Genomic DNA, 20,017 nt, shown 5'->3' with positions numbered 1-20,017 from the left:
TACAGTAACCTTTGGAAAGCAATGAATTATGCATATTTATACCACATGGATCCTCTTCATATTGTTAATCAAAAAGTAATAACTGACGTATATCTAGTTCTACGACATTTTTGCAACTTAACGCTGTTTTGTAAAAAAAGTTATTACTTTAAATTGAATGAAAAATTTGGTTTATTTCATACTTTACCAACAAAAGCTTATCACTTTATAATGTCAAAATCACTTAACTTTTTTAAAATATACAATCAAGCCCCATGGCTTGATTTCCATCCCCATAATTATTTCCATTAATTTTATTCAATACATCAAATAAAAAAGGAGAATGGTCGTATTGTCCAGACACTTATTCACCAACCATGATCCCATGATTAAAAGTTTTTAAATGTCTATATATTCAAAAATGTAACTATTAACTATTAATTTGTTGTGTCAAAAGAAACGTTACAAATTTTTTGAAATAAAACTTCCATCCATGCTGGAGGTCCTTTAAAATGTTTGAATTGTATTGTATTGTTGAGAATCTATATGAGAGAGTTTGGAAATTTTCCATTCAAGAAGAAAGGAAGACCTCTTTGAAGAAGATTTCTGCTAACTTCAATTAAAGATTGCAAACGTAACACGTTTGAAGGCATAGACTTTTTCTACTATCAAAGTGATCCATGTCATCTTGCACGAAGCCATAACAATTTACCTACCTACTTTCCATCTCTCAAAGAACTAGCTCAAATGTAGAACCTACAAAATAGTAGATCTACGTGTGTAGTGCAACGACCGTACCAGCAGCTTGTAAAACATAACCTACCCGAGTAATATTATGTCTGACCATGAACAAAGTAAGGGTTAGTTTTTACCTGTGACTAGAATCAAGGTCACTTCCGTTCACATACACACTCAAACAAAAAATTAAAAGAAATTCAAAACCAATCGAATATTATTCAACTTGTATGTGTCATATGGTAGTACTGGCGGCTAAGCAAAAGCCAGACCAAGCCAACCTACCGACCGACGACATTTTATTGAAACTGATTTCATCATCAACAATGAAGATTTCTTTATTTGGCTTAATATTTCGTCGTCGCTGTTTACTTCAGGTAGAATAAATGAGCACTGAGAGTAGATGTGACGTGCGTGCGTGGTCGTAAAACCAACGCCATCATCTTCATTAACAAGGGTTGTTTCTACCTAACAAGCTAGCACATATCCTAAGCAACATGCAAGGGATGTTTAATTTTATCCCATTTATACGATTCCAGTGAAATTTGTCTAAAAATATAATATTTGTATTTTTCCAAATGCGTCTACATCATCAAACTTGTATGGTCTTTGGGTTCTTTGAAATCCCTTTTCGAAAATGCATTTATGATGGTATTTTAGTCTGAAAATAAACATACGTGACATTGAGAGCATAAAATGCAACCAAAACCAAATGACGAAAAGAAAGGGAATATTTTCAACATTATTTTTTGAGAGTATGAAAAACAGACAAGGTAATTGCTTTTTCTTATTCCAGAGCGTCAAAATATGTTCGTTTTCTGTGTTCGGTTCGATTCGTTTAACTCAGCACAAGAGGGCAATAAACTGTGGCGCGTCATCATTACATACCGGTCCGTCCGCGCTATGGTTATGGCGATGGCGATGGCGATGGCAATGTTGATGTTGATGGTGGAATCTCGTTTTTCCACTTTTTGGTACACATCGAGTTCTCCTTCCCCAATCCAAAATCCATGAGCATTGAAGGTACTTGTACGCACAACATAACCAAGTACTTCATCACCATATATGCATTGTCTCTTATAGAGTTTAGACCAAAAATTCTCCATTCCATCCATTCTCCATGGCTTGAAAATTTGTTTCCAAAAATTCATGTTGCATATTGGGAATTCCAACAAACAAGAATTAGGTATTTATTGTGTATGTATGTTTGTTGCTTTCGGGGAATTTGGTTTTGTATTTGTGTTGAGATTTATTAATGATTTCCTTACTTTTTTTAAAGGTCTACGTTTGTCGTGGTGCGTGACACGTATTTTTGTTTAATATCTATGAGATATTTGTTGCCATCTTTTTAGAGACACAACAACGATATGCTTCATACAAATATTTGATTTGTTGTTCAGTTTGTCGTTTTTGGTTTAATGAAACAAAAATCAAATGACTAATGATACGACTTTTTATTTTTTGGTTTATTGAAAAACCCAACTGAAACTAGCAAATTAATATATTCAATTCTTTTAAACAAAAATTATAATTTTAATAAACAAAAATATGAATGTGAACATTTTCATTCTGGTATAGGTACCTACGTTCTGGAGGTACTCAAAGTTAGCTCCTAAAACAATAATAATTTTCATTTGAATGAAGATATACATATTTCGAAAAATGTGAAATAGGTTGTTTTCTTTGAAAATTTTCCATTCCTACAGAGAAGTCCCAAACTATAAAAAATTAATAAGAAATTATAATGCATAGTTTGGTATTATATTTTTTTTCGAACCTTTGTACAAACATTTTAAAAAATATTATAGTATTTTTGTATAAACTGTTATTTTCTTACAATAAATAATTCTATATTGTTGAGTTTCTTCAAAAGTAGTATTAATAAAAAATGTAAAATGTTTCTTGCATGTTTTGAGTTTAAAGATTTTTTTTAAATAAAACATCTAAATCCAATTTCTGAAAGTGCAAAATGAAACGCCTTTAAAACAAGTCTCGTCGTAAGACTAGTTTTGAAGAAAGTCAGTGAATGGGTGTTAGTCATTTATCATAATATGTAGAATTTCCCAAAAACTTCCATTTAAAATTTTCAAAACAAATTGTGTTTTTAATAGAAATTAAAAGATGTTTATTTCAATTTAGAGAAGAAGATGTGTCATTAATAAAAATGTGCTACAGCTGTACTAGAACTATATCTTAACCATAAAATTTCCAGGACCAATTTGTACATTTGTAGCTGTATGTCCTTAATTTTTAAGGCATTAGCATAGACCGTTTCTTTTAGGTAAATCCAAAAAAGTGTTTAATCCAAGTCTTGGTGGTCAATTGTGATCTTTATTTAAAATAACGTCAGGAAAAATTTCACCATTTCTATTGCTTTGTTACATGAGTGGTACTAAACTCATTCTCGAATAAGTAAGGTCTAACCACGTTGCCAACTCAATAACCGTACTAAACTGTGACACGTTGGGAAAGGACAGCTTTTTTCAACAATAATTTTTAAAGGCCCAATTTCGAGCTGACAATTCTTATGGTATCCCCTGATTATAAAGTGGATTGCATCACTGAGTTGAATTTCTAGAATTTAATCAGCGAAGAACCGTCGTTGTTGGTGATCCACTGGCTTTAGTTTTTGTTTGTGTGAAATGTCATTTGTGAAATGCTTCTTTTCAAACATAGACGAATTGAAAAACGTAGGTTTTCGTCACCGTAGTGGTTACAGCAGCAATGTCTTAATTGTTCTTAAGAGAAATATTTTTCAACTGTTTCACTATTGCCTGCTAAGAAGGTACCACGGAAAAGTGTCTTAGTCTTAGGAATTTTGGCTACCTATACAAATTTAAAGAAGTTTGCACTTTAAATATGACAGCTTTAAAAGTGACAGTTGTCAAAATAGAAGACGAAGGTATACTAAAAATGTAGGATTTTTGAGATTTGTGTCTGAAACACAAACACGCTTCAGCTGTGGCTACGAGATTAGCCACAGGAATTCAATGCATGCTATCAAAACAAAGCTTTGACCTCACATTTCGTTTGACAATCGTAAGGAAAAGAACGTAATGTTACGTAATGTGACTCCAAACGGAAGTTCTTGTTCAAATTTTAATTTACTGAACATTTGATTTGTCTGACAGCTCAAGAGCTTTAGAAAACAGTCAACGAACAAAACACATTTGCTTTTAGAGGGATTCCCATTGGTTATTATAGGCTGTGTAAGCTACTTCCGCGATAAATTTAATTTGCTTTTATTTAAAAACTCATATTTTTTACTGCACGAAAAATCAAAACAAACTTTTGAAAAAAAAACAGCTGCTAATGACAGAAGTGTAATTTTATAAATTATATTGGAAATGTCATTCAAATCAACTTTGAAGCAGACCCATCGTAACGTTGACGAAGCCGAAGCTGAAGCGTATTTGTGTTTCAGCCATTAATTGCAGTTTTATTATTAAAATGTTCCTACAACACAGTGGCATTCAGTTTCTTGCATAGAATTGTTTACCTTAATTATTGCTTTACTTATAACTATAATCAACAAATTTTTCTTGTCACAAACGAAAACGATTTGTTGAGAAAAGTCAACAATTATTTCTTCCCTTTTGGAATACCTATCTCTGTAATATGTTATTCCGATTTTTCTGTAGATAATTTCTTTCGGGGTGATCTTAAATACCTCCGATATAAATAATGAGAATATATGTAATTCTTATTTGCATATTATTTAAATATTCTTGAAAACAAACCTAGGTAAGTGCTTTTCCTATACTACCAACAAATGCTACCACCTGTAAGATTGACGAAATACCAGCATGAACTTGAACATTTGCTAACTTTTCACTTTTATTCGTATTTGTTTATTTATAAACAACCATTAACGTTAGGTGTAGGTAAACAATATTTAATCAGCTGATGTTTTTTTTAAGGTTTGTCTTATAAATTCTTTTATTTACTAGATTTACAATTAAGCACCTTGAGCTTTGGAACATTGAGAAACACGTGTTGACAGTGTCAGTGATTGTCAAGTCGTTAAACTATGCCAAACGAATCCTCTCTATCTGGTTGGTGATATTTTTTTTAATAATTATTTTTCTTACATCGCATACTTCAAAAAAAAATTTTAACCAATACTTACAAGCGCTAAGCTCACAAATATTAACACACCTAAAAATAAATAACCATAAATCGTAAAAATCTCGTCTAAAACCGCTTTAAAAACGTTCTTTTCTCGTTCTTACATTAAAATACCTGGTTTAGGTTTTGAATCTTTAAAGCATGCCTTTAGTATCGCAATTGAGGCTACATATATTTGAAAAGCACTTTTTTCAATGTATTGAGTATCTATGTGAGCTGGGGAAGTAAAAAACTCACATCAATTGAGTCATGTCAGCAACTTATTCTCTGTAGTTACGTCGTTTTTAGTCGATCTAGACTTAAAGTGATTTCGTATAATATACAAAAGGAGGAGAAGTGCCTGCGTCAGCTGCTTTGCTGGCGATATGACGCCGTCGCACCGATGCGATGGCGATACTATAGACGCTACACAGTATAGATTCAGACCGAGCTCACTTGGTTCCAGTTCCAGCACTGAACACAGGAAGGGGAGACCATTTTCGATGAGTAGAGTGAGTACTTTCACATCTGTTTTGAGTTTTGGTTGTATTTTTGTTTAATTCGTTTATACCAGTTAGTATCTCTGAACTCTGAGTATCTGGCGCTGCTGTTGCTGTTTGGGTTTTCGTTTGTTTGACTCTGGGTCTGGACGACTACTGCTTGTGCTCGTTTTGTAAGGCTGATGGCTGTTCTGTGTTCTGTCTGGCTGGCTAGCTTTTCGGCTTTCTCAGCATAAGCCTCTGTAAAGGCAAATTAGTGTAGTGTTTGTGTTGCACAGTCATATAGGACGCGTGAATCTACATCACATCATCGTAGTATATTTATTTTATTTACGAACATATCTAAGGACAGACAGGCTACAGTCTACAGTCAGTCCTTAAGGTTTTTGGTTTTCTGTTGATACGTTGTTTTTTTTTGCCTCCTGTTTTATACTTTATTTGCGTCTTATTCGAGATTATATCGCCGGTCTTCAGAGACGTGCTCTTCCAAAAAAAAACAAAAAACATTTTTGGTCATAGTGATAAGATTTGATTTTTTTATTTGCAAACGAATCATAGTCGAGTCGAAGTGGAGTGGTTTCTGTGGTAGACCTATTCTGTCTCAGAAACAAGATAAGTTTTGTGTTGACATTTATTTTTGTTATCAATTTTGACAGCGTTGCGCTACAAAATCAGATAAACAAACTATAAAATAGACCGGTTGAACGAAAGAATTATTATTGTTTGTGACTCGTACATTGTTTTGCTCTGATGACTTTCCACAATCATACCGAACTTTTATGAATGAGATGATCAATAGTGAATAACAATAATACACCTATTGGGAACACAATTATCTATCAATGGAATCTTTGTAAGTACATATACCTATCTATAGCAATATTTTATATAACATTAATTTAATAGTAGCTTAGCTTTATACAAAAATGAATTAAACATTGAAACTCACCCAACTTGTTATTTTTTCATCTACACTCCTATCTATCTACTTACACCTGTTTCAAATTCAAACATTCTTGCTTTCAGATTCATTCGTGCATAATGAAAAATTACTACTTTACTATATACCTAGATGCCTACGCTTATTCATATTCTTATTTACTAATTTGTTTGTATTGTTATTAACATAATCTCTATGTCAATTGCGATTAAATTGTGAAACAACTTTATGCAAGTGTGCAAGCATGTTGATCAATTGTCACAATTCATTTGCTTAGTCAGTAACTATTAGACTGATCAGAAACAGAAGTGATATTTTGATGCGAAAGACAGTTTGTTAACAGAAGCCGTTCGGTGTCATTTCAATTTTGCAAATCACTCGCTGATAAGCAGGCTACTGGAAATTGTATGACTCAATATTAGCTTGGCGGGAATTGCAAGCAAAATATTTGCTTAAAAAACCGTGTCCTTTTCGTACCTACTTGTGTATGTAGATACATTAGGTATTTACCTAAACATCTTTACTTGGTTATAGGTCTTTTGTATTTAATTGTTGCACTTCAGCTTCAGTTTTTTTTTAACAACGAGTATTACGAGTACTACTTAAAACATACACTTTCTGAATATCAATTTTATTAAAATTAGAAACATGATCCAAGTAGCTGCAGCCTATTAAGAGCAAGTAAGTTAGTAATCTAAAATAAGAACATATTGCTTTTTATAATTCTTACAAAAACTCATTCGATTGAAATCAGCTAGAAAACCAAAAGGCTCGGAAGAACTTTCTTTAATACCAATACTTAAATAAATAGTTTTTAGAATAAGACCAAAGCTAAAATGAATGCATGTCATTAGACTTATCTTACAAGAAGAACTTTACGTAACGCAATACATAGTCCAAAAAGTCTCCGTTTGTTGATTCTAAGATAAAATATTTATTATTAAACAAGTATTTTAAAAATCACAATCGCAATTTTTAAAATTTGGTAAATAGGTGAAGGTAGTACGCGTACCGTGATAGTTAGTGCGTTGGACTGTCATGCAAGGGGTCTTGGGTTCAATCCCTGCCTGTGCCACCTAACTTTTTTCACGGGTACTGCCTCTTGCGGGGAATTGACAAATCCTCTAAGAGTAATTCTTGTCATGAAAATGTGCTTTCTAAAAATTAGCCATTCGGATTCGGCATATAAACTGTAGATCCCTTCCATCTCTGACAATATTGCTCGCACAAAGGAATGGTTGAGAGTTGTAAGTCCCTGTTCTTCATGGACTGCTGTGCCACCTTATTTAATTACTTTTAAAAACGTAAAGATGGAAACTATTTTTTTTTAATTTTATCACTTAGGTTTTTACATTGATTCCTAATACTCTTTTTCAAAAAACACTGAAATAAGGCTGCTGTACGGAGACTTTTTGGTGAATATTAACAACAGAAGAAATATCGTAATACCTTTATATAACATAACATTAATTTTCTCGAATCAAGTGAACTTTTTATTTCCAGATCTGTGAATAACACTTTTTAAAATATCAAACAATCTGAGTTAGTTTTGAAAATGACGCAATATTTAAATAAAAAGCTAAATTCTTAATGCTAGAACGATTTTGGTGCACATCAGATAATAAATCTGTTCTAGAAACTCCTCAATTTGAAAGTATACGCTAATAGGTATATTACAACTCAAAACCCTTTTGCTTTGCCAAACTGTTGTAAGCACCAAAAATGTATTTTTATCGTAAACGAGAAACCAAAAGTTTACTGCTGATCACGTCTAAGATGGATATGGGAATTGCGATATAATTAGCAGTAATTTAGCTGCAAAGAGAAAACAGTTTGATTTCTATAAATTTGATGATCGAAAAAATTACGTTTATTCTCTGTATCAGAAATTAAACAATCTCTTAAAGGATTAAGTTTTCTCAAATTCGGATGTCGCCATCACGTTTTTAAAAAATGCCCCTTCAAAAATGCTAAAGCCAATCAAAAACTGGGTTTTAAAGTTAAGTTATAATACAGTTCATTAATAAACAAAAATTGTATGATAATTTCGCAAAGTACAAATCTTCGTCTTATAGATACACTTTAAATCATCTAAGTAACTTTCTTAGTTTTTGTATTAGTTTTGAGTCTTTATTTGTCTCTATGTAAAGTTATGAGACATCTTGAATTCAAAATTTTCAGAAATTTGAAAAATACGTTTTAAAGTTTATTTTTAACTATCTCTTAAAATTTCAAAAATACTCGTTTTAAATATATTTATATTTTTGCAATATATATATTTCAAAAAGTTGATGTTAATGTCTTGTTTAGTATTATTCTTGTTTAGTATATTTTTTAAAGTTAACAGTTACCGAGAAAAACTATGTATAACTTCAAAAATGTACTTCTTTGCAGCTATTTATCTATTTTTCAAGAAAATATTGTCATACTTGAAAACCAGTCCAATATAAAAATTAACTTTTAAATTTATAAGTGATTCAAATTTTTAAATGTATGCACTAACATGGTTCGTTAAATGTATCCAAAATCCTTACTTTCTTAACTTAAAAAAATGCTTACTCTTTCAAAAATCTAAAACTCAATTGAACACGAAGTTGTAAATGCTTAAAATCTAGGTAATTTTTTATTACTTGACATCCCATGTAACACACCCTTTTTAAGAACCTATTACTTTGTATATGCTTGGAGATAATCTAAAATGATTTAATCAAGATTATACTTAAGAAAGCATTTGAATAGAATTACAGAAAAAATGGTAATTAGAACAAGTCACGAATAAAACTACAACTATACCTGCAAACAGATGATCTCTTTATGATAATAATTAAACTATCATTAACTCGCTATTGTTTTGCTTGTATTTAAGTTTTAACTTCTTTTGAGAACAGTTTTAATTGTTAAAATATATTTTCAAATGCTTGGTTTCGTGGAAAAACAAGTGCATCCAATCCATATTTTGTGCAATTTCAATTTACAGCTTCTTCATTTTTTTAATTATTATCCATTTACAACTTCCTACCCCAACATTTTTTTAATAATTCTATAAATAAAATGATCTTGATCGTTAAAATCAACTACAACAGAAAAACACAATTTCTCTACCAATTTACTTCAATACCCCACGCATTTATGTCAAACAACATGCATCGCACACATTTCCGCTTGCATTAACTCTATCTATATATAGCCTTTCAGTGGATGGATCAATACAAGAAAGCATAAAACTAAACCGTGGGAATATCCATAATAAAATCTAAAACTCATGAACATTGTTTTTAGGGCCTTTAAGTAAGTTTTAGCAATAAATTGAAGAGTTTTACAAAGATAAGGGAAGCATGGATGAAAACTATTATCGGGCAGCAGGTTTTTATCTTTAAAACAATGGTTCGTAAGCAATGACAAAAATAGTAGGATTTTTTTTTTAAATTCACATAAAATAAATGAATTTCGAAAAAAAATGTATGTATAAATCAAAAATTGTTCCCGTTTTCAAATTTGTATGCACAATGAAGTCATTTCATAAAAAAAAAACAATTTGGTAAAAATCATGAAACTTAACATAAATAGTTATTTGAAGGCCTGTTACTACTTTTAAACTACAAATTTACCATTTAAAAAAAAGTCCAAGATAGCTTCTGTGAATATTAACCCGAAATCCCGTATAACGTCAACTATGCAGGGCTCTATTTTCTTGACGTCATTTATGTGTACCGATGTAACTTATTTAAATTTAGTTTTCTCGTAGTTACTTGTATAATTAAATGTCTCCAATTACTCCCCATCAAGTTTGGTTGGTTTAAATAAATACCTTTACACACATTCTAGGTATATTATACAGGTAGATATGTATGTACATATATTGTTTCTTAACGCTTGGGTTGGTTGAGCACAGAAAATTAACTATCGGCATGTTTCCTTATGCACTTTGCGGTTTGACATAATAACTAATTACCATAAATTATTATAATTTTGTACGACTATTATCAAGTATAATTATAATGCAATGGCATGCAACTATGTTGCATGAACTTGCTCCCAAAAATGTTTTATTTTCTATATAGGGCCAAATCATTCTGAGAAAGCGGGTTTAGTCTATTTTTAGATTATTTTTGGAGTACAAACATATACGTAAAAAGGAACAACAAATAAATTTTTTCAAATCTTGAATTTTACGATCTCTGCAGGTTGAAGTTCTTTATGAGCTTCCTGAGATTAAATATTAGATTATAAATTTATGTTAGTTTTTTGTTTATTATGAAACCAATACTCTTGAGAAAAAGTGTCTGTAAATGTTTGCACATTTTTGAAAACTTATTTCTGGTTTGTTTGATTTTATCGACACCTACACTAACTTAAAGAAAACTAAAAAGAAGATTTATACATTAACTATTAAAATTTTTGAGTTGGATTGGTGCAAATACTTAACATAAAACTATGTCTGCTTTACGTGGATCAACCTGATCATCAGACACACTTTAGTGGTGCAATCGAGGCCACGTGAGCTAACAGCTTTACTTAACTGAAGGTTTTTGTCGTTTATCAATGATAATTATTGCATTATGTACATAAAATAAACAATTTTATATAAAATTTGTATTTACTTAGATATGTGCAACTATTTATGGATACATTAACGTTACATCGTATATTTGTTTTAAGGTTTTCCAATAACATTTTGATATTAAATTAAAATGCAAGATTGGATCGGACGAACTTGTTGCAGTATCCAAAGAATCTGTTAAGAAATAGAAACTATATTCAACGATTTAACAAAATGATTTCGGAAATTATACTTAATACAATAAGTTGAAGATTATTTGTTGTATATTAGTTGTGGACAGACTAACATTCCCCATTTTTTTTTACTTTGATTTGTGCACATGAGTCCAGACATAAAACAAGGATATTCGAAAATGTAAATATGCAATTAATTTAAGCTTTTTGTTATAAACCAACATTCTAATATAGCTTTTACTTTGATTTTTTTAAGCGGGGGAATGTTGTACCAAATTGACACCGTGAGTCCAAAAAATTGTATGCACATGCACAATATTTAAAAAAAAATACAAATCATTTTAATTTTTAAAAGCAATAAAATAACATTTTAACTGCATTCTTAATAAGAAAATTTAATGAAATTTTCAGATCTTTCAACCCTACAGAAAATAAATTTGTTGACAACAAAAAAATGAAGCCTTGGATTGAGCAATTCAAACTTAAAAGTGTTAAACATTACAAAAAACCATGGAAATTCTGCAACTTAATTTGTATAACCCCTTAAATTTACTTTGCCAAGCTTTAAACACCGTTTGCTTTAAGCAAACATAATATCTTTTTATTATTTCTTGAATTGATGTACTTATCATTATTTTCTTTTATAAATCTGTTAATTAATTTATTCTGTATCTCATAAAAAAAATTCAACATTGATAATCATGAATTTTTAAAAGCTTTACTATGAGGACAAAATTTATGAGATGATAATATTTTAAATTCTTCTCAATTAAATGTTTTATTTGTTGGATCATATTCTAAGAAATTGTTGATGCTTTTTAAGACTACTTCAACTGATGTGGTTTTTTTTAAATATAACATTATGTACTTAGCAACTCCGATTTTATTTCAATTAACTTTTGCTTTGATGGCAATTCTCAAAGCGATATCAATAAAAAAATACATGAGTATATTATTTTGACAATTACAAAGTACATTATTATAATTAATTAAATTTAATACGAGGTCCAATAAAAAATACTATAACATGTCAAATAAAAGAACACATTAAATTAAAATGGTTTTAACATAATTAACAAATTTTCTCTGTTTTGGGCAAAAATATTTACCTATTGGTTTTCAAAACAAAAACTAAATCTTATTCGGTTCAAATAAATGATAAACAGTGGCACTGTGCTTAATTGAAAACAAGGTTTTTAAGAGACCTAGAAAATGTTGAAGCTTACACTGTGTAGATCTTTGAAAAAAAAACTAAATACTTTTTTTACCAATTCTAGAATTTCTTACAGATTTGAAAAATTAAATTTTGTAACTTCCTAAAAATATACCTATACACTTTTTCCTCATTTTAAAAGTTTGTTTTTAGTATTTTTTTGAATCATTGTTTTTCTTAATAAGTTTGCATTTGAATGCTCGTTTTACTTGCGACATATAGGAACTATATGGCAAGATTTGCATTCGTGCATAATTTCGAACTAGATATTTTAATCAAACATGATATCACGATGGTAGAGAAGTCGAAAAAGTGGGTCCCGCGATTCCGTCCGGTCTGTTTTGTCTGTCGACGCTCCTACAGCCTTAACCATTAGGTCAATTGAGTTCAAACTTGGTAGTTAATGTTTTGAGTAGATTCGCGTAAGGCGTTTTTTTCATTTCTTTTATTAAGTACAAAACTAATAGTGGCTCCCATACAATTTGTTTGGTCCAATAAAAGAAAATTCGAATTTTCTCAAAAACAACCCGATATGTTTTTTTTAATTTTCTCTAAAATTTTATTTTTTACCTTGGCTTCTTTTAATAAGAAAAACATATCTGTGTGTTGCTCAGGAAAAGTACCGCTCATAGAACCGTTATTTTGTTTTTTCATTTTCTCAGCAACTGATTTCAATAATTTTTTTTTGTTGAAAAATGGGGTCAACAGTTTTTTACGAATTTTAAATGTAGAGCCTATATATACAATCACTTAACAACTGCATACCAAAAATATTTTTAGAACAAAATAGAAAAAATTTATGCACAAAAAATAAATTTAAAAAAAAAAACGCTTTAACGATTTTAAAAAAAATTGCAAAATCAAGGGTTTTTTAAAATGGCATTGAAATTTTTGAAGACAAACTTATTTTTCAGGTAAAATTTTGAATCTTAAAACATTTTTTTTTTAAATTATTTTAACTGTAATGTAAATTACTTTGACACAATTTTAATTACATTCCTATCTTTTATCCCAATTAATGCATTTGGTACATATTTATGTATTTTCATAACTATAACTATTGTAAATACCAACGATGCCGTGTAGCGCCAATGCTTCGGATGAACGAATATGATAAGTTTAATCAGCAATCTATTTTAAAGTGTCTATCAAGAATTAATATCTTGGTACCTTTGCATATATGATTTTAAAATATTATTCTTTACGAATAAGGTTGTTTCACACATATTTTACTTGCCTTCGCCTATATAAAAGAATAAATACTTAGTACTAGTTAAATAAACGTACAACCTCTACAGCTACTGCTTCCATGTCACTTTATAATTAAAATCCAAAACGCAAAAGAGCCTGACAGTAAACAACACATGCATAGCAATTTCTTGTTCTTTAACGAAAAAAATAAACTGAACGTAATAACTCCATGTTAGCTTAATGTTTGTAGGAAAGAAAAAATGTAATTGGATTGTATTAAGTAACCTATCAATAACATTCCTTCACTATCATCATAAACAGTCACTATCTATCTATCTGCATAAAGCTGAGAACGCCAAAAGAACTATTCTATGTTCGTTTTAGACACCTACCTAACTACACAACCAATAGGAGATCGCTTTAAAATTTAAACATACATATTCTTCCTCTTTCTTATCTTCAGATAATTTACTTTCCATCCTTGTTCTTCTAATATGAAATTAAAATAAAGCTATCCAAATGAAAAAGCTTTGAACGAAATAGTTGAATACACAAAATTGTTTTCGTTAAGTAGGCTTACAAGTATTTTTCAATTCCGGAATGAAATGTCCTAAGATGAGTTGTGTCTTGGGATGAATCACGCGGTTTTTTTGACAAATCAAATGGCATTTTGGCTTTAAAGACACACTTATTTTACAGGTATATTTTAAAATCTTATATAAGTACTTTTTTAAACAGACTCTTTGCATACAGGAACAAGTTGGGGGACCCAGTCGTGCATTTTATTTTGTATTCTATTAATCAGATGGGTCAGGAAATGTGGAAGTTATGATTTGTAAACAAATTTAATAAGGATTCTCGTAAATGTTTATATTGAATCCAAAAAATCTAGACTCAGTTTTTAAAATTGTTCCAAAACATGCATTTTTTTGAAATGGATACAAATTCTTCTTTAAAAAAAAAACATTGTAAAATGTATATGAAAATAAAAATCTAAATTTTTTTCAAATTTTAAAATTAGCTAAAAATCAACATTCAAATTGAGCTTAAATTTTTTTGCCACAAGATAATTTCCGAATAGTTTTTACCACTTAATGTCTGCACATTCCTGAAAATAATAAAATAAAATTGAGTTTTAAAGTGTTTTTAATGGAATTATCAAACCAAATCAAAGTTATAAATTAGTTTGAATTGCTTTTCTGAGTTTTGTTTTTGTTAATTATCATCACAAAAGTCAAAATATAGCCTTGAACTATACAAAATTATTTTCGTGTGAATCACTTGCGCATTTAGTACAATTTTTAGGACAATCTGATAGGTTTTTGACTTTATGCAAACAAATAAATGTTCATCATATAATAATAAGTATAGTTTGAAGAATTTTATAGTTTTTTCTAAACTTTGTTTCAAGCTTATGCATTATTTTAACCTATTATAGAGAGCATTATGATTGAGATACGTTTTTGTTAGAAATTTATTGTATTTATTGTTTTTTTTTTTTCTGTAATTATGGCTCTAATCGTAACTTGGTAATTCCTACCATTTTTGGGAAATTAAATAGTTTCCAAAGATAGAAATAAACGCCTTAAAAAATAGAAAAAAAAACATCATAACAAAAATACAACTCTAGACGTAACGTCTCACTTAAGCTCTTGTGTGTGAAAAAATGTGAAAAATTAACTCTCGAGACATCCATATGTACTTATATAACTATAAACGTGTCTACACTAATTACAGTCAGCGGCGTAACAAACCGTTTTGGGTCATGCTAAAGGCTTTATACGTTATGATAACATACATACACATCCACATATGAGAACATACACCTACAAAAAAACAGCATGGTTCTTACCTACACAATGTTCATATGTGTGTATAATAAATAAATTTATTATTCTCATATCATTAATCAATTTTAACAACAAAATATTTTATGTGAACGTGATCGAAGAACATACAAAAAGACGAAGCTATTGTTTCTCGCAAAGCTCGTGTTTCGGTTTCTTTACTTCTTACTTTACTCAATTCATTCTTTATACGGTGTGGTGTTTCGACGAATTGACTTTTTAATTTTCGGTTCTTGACCTTTTGGTTGATAATTGAAGCTTATAAAAAAAACATGGATGTGATATCGTCAATTCTAACACATGTTCATTTTATTACATCGGTTTTAAGACCGTGTCCATATCTTAGAATCAGCAATTAGATTCAATTTTATTATAATTTTATTTGTAAGGAAAAAATAGAACGAGTGTCTCTTTTTTAAATTTAATCGTTTAGAATTTATGCATACATTTTAAGTTAATTAATCAAAAAAGTTGAAAATCTCGTTCTATCAGAAATTGTAAATTATTATTGATTTGAAAAAAAAAACAAGGTGGTGCAAAAACTGATATTAGGCGCTTAAATAGTCAACGACAAAAAATCTTCTAGAGCATAGTTTATGTTTATTTTTGTTTAGTTTTTACTTTACAGAAGTCAAAATAAATTTTAGATTTCAGACAATCAATCATCTTTGATTCCATTTGCAAAAATTATAAAATCTTAAAAAAAAGTGATGACTTTTGCACCACATTGTTCGTTGAAAATTATGATTTAATTATTATTAATTAGACTTAAAGCTTGTGGTTCCAAATTTGGCGAATTAGCATTGAGTTAACTTAAGCGTTAAATAATTGGTTGAAAATATGATTCTAGAGTTGCCTTGAGCGTAACACCAAATCTAAAATGATTTTATTTTTTATTGTTTAGTTTATTATTTTATGATTTTTGAAAAGTTCTATTTATTCAGTGAAATAAGGTGAAATAAAATGAACGACTGGTTAGCTCTTGCTCATTTATCACAAGAGTTGTAAAAAAAAATTCCTGTATTTGATGATTTAAAAATGTAACTCAACAAAAATTGTTTTCAAAAATGTAAATGACATTTTATTTCTCAAAAAACCTCCATAATTCCTTATTAATTAATGTTGTATATACAAAGTTTTATCTTAATATATTTGGCATAGATACAGCTATTTTCTGTTTAAGAATATAAATTTTATGTTTGAATTTCGTAAAGAAATGTTGACCCCTTTCTGAGATATCCAATCTAAAAAACATTTTAATTTTTTTAAAAATAAAAAAAAAAACTTTAAAAAAATAACGCTTTTATGAGGGGTTCTTTCTGGAACTATACGAAAGTATGTTTTTTTTTAATTGAAAAAATGGAATTTTCGATGTTAGACCAACAAATTTGTGTGAGGAAAACTATCAGTTTCAACCTTACAAAAAAAATCTAAAAAACGCCTTAATTTCCAAATTTGAACTTAATCGACCCAATAGTTTTGAATAAAGGACCAAAGACAGGCAGACGGACGGAATCACGGACCCACTTTTTTTTTATTTTTCTACCATGCATCGTAATGGCATGTCTGATTAAAATCTTGAGTTTGAATTTTTTTACGACTGCAATACTTATACAGTTCCTATATGTCGCAAGTAAAAAGGGTTCAACCCCTAATCGAAAAATATTGAGGTTGCAATTTTGTTCATACCCTACTTTAATCGTGTTTGCGTCGTAAGTTCGCGCAAAATGATTTTTATCGATTTCCATATCTTCAATGGTGTTTGGTGTTAATACCTTTACCAAAATTGACGAAATTCCAAAAAGGAAGGTACAACAAAGCTTCTAGGTTACTATCTCTCATTCCTAGTCAAAACCCTTATTGTACTAAACAAATCTTTTTCAAATGTGGTTGTAATGATTTATTTAAGAGTTTTCGAAAGAGAGGTTATATTTTGAGAACCCTGCTGTTTAGGAAGATGTAAATTTAACGCTGTCATCTTATGACATTTCATAGTAAAAATCACGCCATTATCAAAACTGTTAAAATTAAGATTTTTAAATTCACTATAAAAAGAATGAACTAGAAAAGATACCTTAATTCTCGAAGAAGTGATGAAAATTATCTGCCAATATTCTATGATCTAACACTTAACTATTATTATCTTTTTGGAAAGATTTTTTATTGAATTTTCAATTTAAGTGTATCAAATAATGTATTAACATAAATTATCAAATAAGGTTTGCTTTCATAAAGTTGTAGTTTTCTATGAATATTGTTCCAAATTGATTCTGAATGAATACACTAAATTCAAAATTTTACCCGTTAACTAGTTTTTTTTATTTTTACAATAATTCTTACAAGAATTTAATAATTTTCAAGGAATATTTTGTTTACCATTCTATTTGAATAGCTTCATAATACATTCGAAAACCGGTTTGTAATGATCTTTTCACAAGCCTTTTCAAGATTTGACAATATTCATATCATTGCAAATCATTATCATTTTTTTTCTGTAATGAATTTTTTAAATTTTCTTAAAAGTAATAAAAAGAAATGATCAAATTTTTAATCAATGTATGTTCTTTTTTTTCTAAAATTTCGAAGTACTGTGACAAATCCTCCTAAAGTATAAAAAGTGCTTTCATATATTAGTCATTCAGAAACCATAGGTCCCCGCCATCCCTGGAAACATTCAGCCCTATCATGAATTCCATCGTAATCGGAAATTTTTACGAATGCAGAAAAACTGTATCATGAAATCCGTTCGTAATGCAAAATTGTATGAGATTTTCCACTACGAACGGATTTCATGATACAATTTTTCGGGATTCGTAAAAATTTCCGATTACGATGGAATTCATGATAGGGCTGATTACTTGCACACAGGAATGGTTGAGACTTGAAAGTTGTAAGTCACCTACATAATTTATTTTTATCATTTTATTTTTCTCTTATTAATGCCTACGATGTAAATAAACAAAAATATTTGCTTTTTTAACACTTTTGTTAACGAAGCGTCAAGAGATAAATACATTTTATTAAAAATAAGTAGAATTGTTTTGTTGATGCTTAAAATCTCATCTTTTTGTGAAAATATTTAATACGCTGTTTCATAATTAATTAAGGTTCATAATTTCACTTCTTTGGTGTCATAATAAAAGTATGTACAAACATATAACAACTGAATAAACTCAATTCTAGGTTATAAAGGTTTTCTAGAATACGTGTAGCTAAGTAGGGTGCTCATTGTCATTCCAGAAGTATACGCAATGTAATTTAAATTTCCGTTTGTTTAAGTTAATATTAAAATAATAATAATAAACTTATGATAAGTACGCACACGGGTGAATAGCTTGAAATAGTATTTCTGAATAAAAAATAATAACTTTTAAGGTGTGTTATTAAAAAATTAACACGTAAGTTAACGAACACCCTAATGCTTATATTGTATAAATTGGCTAATAATTGTTGAATGAAGCTTCTGGTTTTTATATTTCTTAAAAAAGATACAATGACACTGGTACACATATTTAAAAACTACAAATTAGGTAGGTTAGGTACTTAAAGAACTTTAAGTTGAAAAATAATGTTTGCACAAATGAATAAACAAAAATCTTTTACGAAATAGGTATAAACATTTAATAAGATAATTAACTAAGAATATAAGTAATATACTTGCAAAATTTAAGACAACATTTTTATTTTATATTTGTTTTTAAGACTGAATAATATGACTTTTACAAGGTTATTTTTATAATTTTTTGTCAGAATTTTCTTCATAAAATAATAATGATTCTTTGAATCTCGAATGACTAGAGTATCTAGATAAGACAATCTATGAAAAGAATGACTGTCATCGTTCTTTTATTATATTCTATATATAACACTTTATGTACAAACTTAATCTTTAGCAGGAATGATAAAAGAATGATAGCAAAGAGATCTTGGAAATCAGTTTCTTAATTTATCCAAACTGAACAAAAATAATATTTTTTTCATATTATTTTCGTCTAAAGAAACGTTCACTGTAATTTGATTTTTTTATCAGTTTGATATCAATCAGTATTAAAAGTAAATTATTTTGTTCTATTGTGCAACCTAGAATAGTATAAGGTTACAAATTTATAATAAATAGTTACTGTGTAAACTTATTTCTTTTTTAGATTAAATTGCGTTTAACCTGTGTGAAGTTTCAGTTTAAAAAATAATTTGTTTCACATTAAGAAAGCAATGATAATAACATGACTTGCATTCTTTTATTTGTTAATTTTTCCAGAATGGACTTACAATTATTTGTATTAAATTTTTAAAAGCTTAGTATGGCTGTAATAGTCTTGCTTTATTTTATTATTAATATTTGTTTAAACAATTGGAATAAGTATTGCTACTGTTATTTATCTCGTAGAAAAAATCTAAAAATAGGTTATCAAACACATATTCTTCATGAAATTATTGATCAGACAGACCAATGAATTCAAGATACAATTTTATCTCTTACTTTAACAATGATTTAAGTGATTTGATTGAAATCAATTGATATATAATTGCAACTCTGCCCTGATTTTGTCTCAGGACAGAAAAAATGATCCCAATTGAGTTTTAATATCTTTTTCCATTTTCTGTTTATCTTTATTCTTAAAGAACTTCATTCGAAACTAAGACATTGTATGTGTTATGAAGATTGTTGAACTTTAAAATAAAGTAACAAAATTGAACTTTCGCATTTAAAAATCAGTTTAAAAATAAAGAATTGGGAAAAATAAAAGTTTCGACATTTATGCTATTATTG

The 20,017-nt window shown here is 29.0% G+C and overlaps 1 protein-coding gene across 2 annotated transcripts in view; it reads left to right on the top strand.

The window, feature by feature from the left end:
• Positions 1-5,316: 5,316 nt before the first annotated feature.
• The window catches only part of LOC129944515 (innexin inx1), a 30,389-nt gene continuing 15,688 nt past the window's right edge, over positions 5,317-20,017 (top strand). Inside the window, exon 1 of one of the 2 annotated variants that reach the window (XM_056054001.1) lies at positions 5,317-5,333. The gene's annotated coding sequence lies outside the window, so the exon portion shown is untranslated. Of the gene's footprint in view, positions 5,334-5,400; positions 6,175-20,017 lie in introns of those variants that run through there. The other variant, XM_056054000.1, reaches the window with a different exon arrangement.

Source organism: Eupeodes corollae, chromosome 2 (assembly GCF_945859685.1).
Source record: "Eupeodes corollae chromosome 2, idEupCoro1.1, whole genome shotgun sequence".
NCBI classification, from domain to species: Eukaryota; Metazoa; Arthropoda; class Insecta; order Diptera; family Syrphidae; genus Eupeodes; species Eupeodes corollae.
Note: the sequence above shows the minus strand (reverse complement) of the source record. Positions and strands in the feature narration are given on the sequence as shown.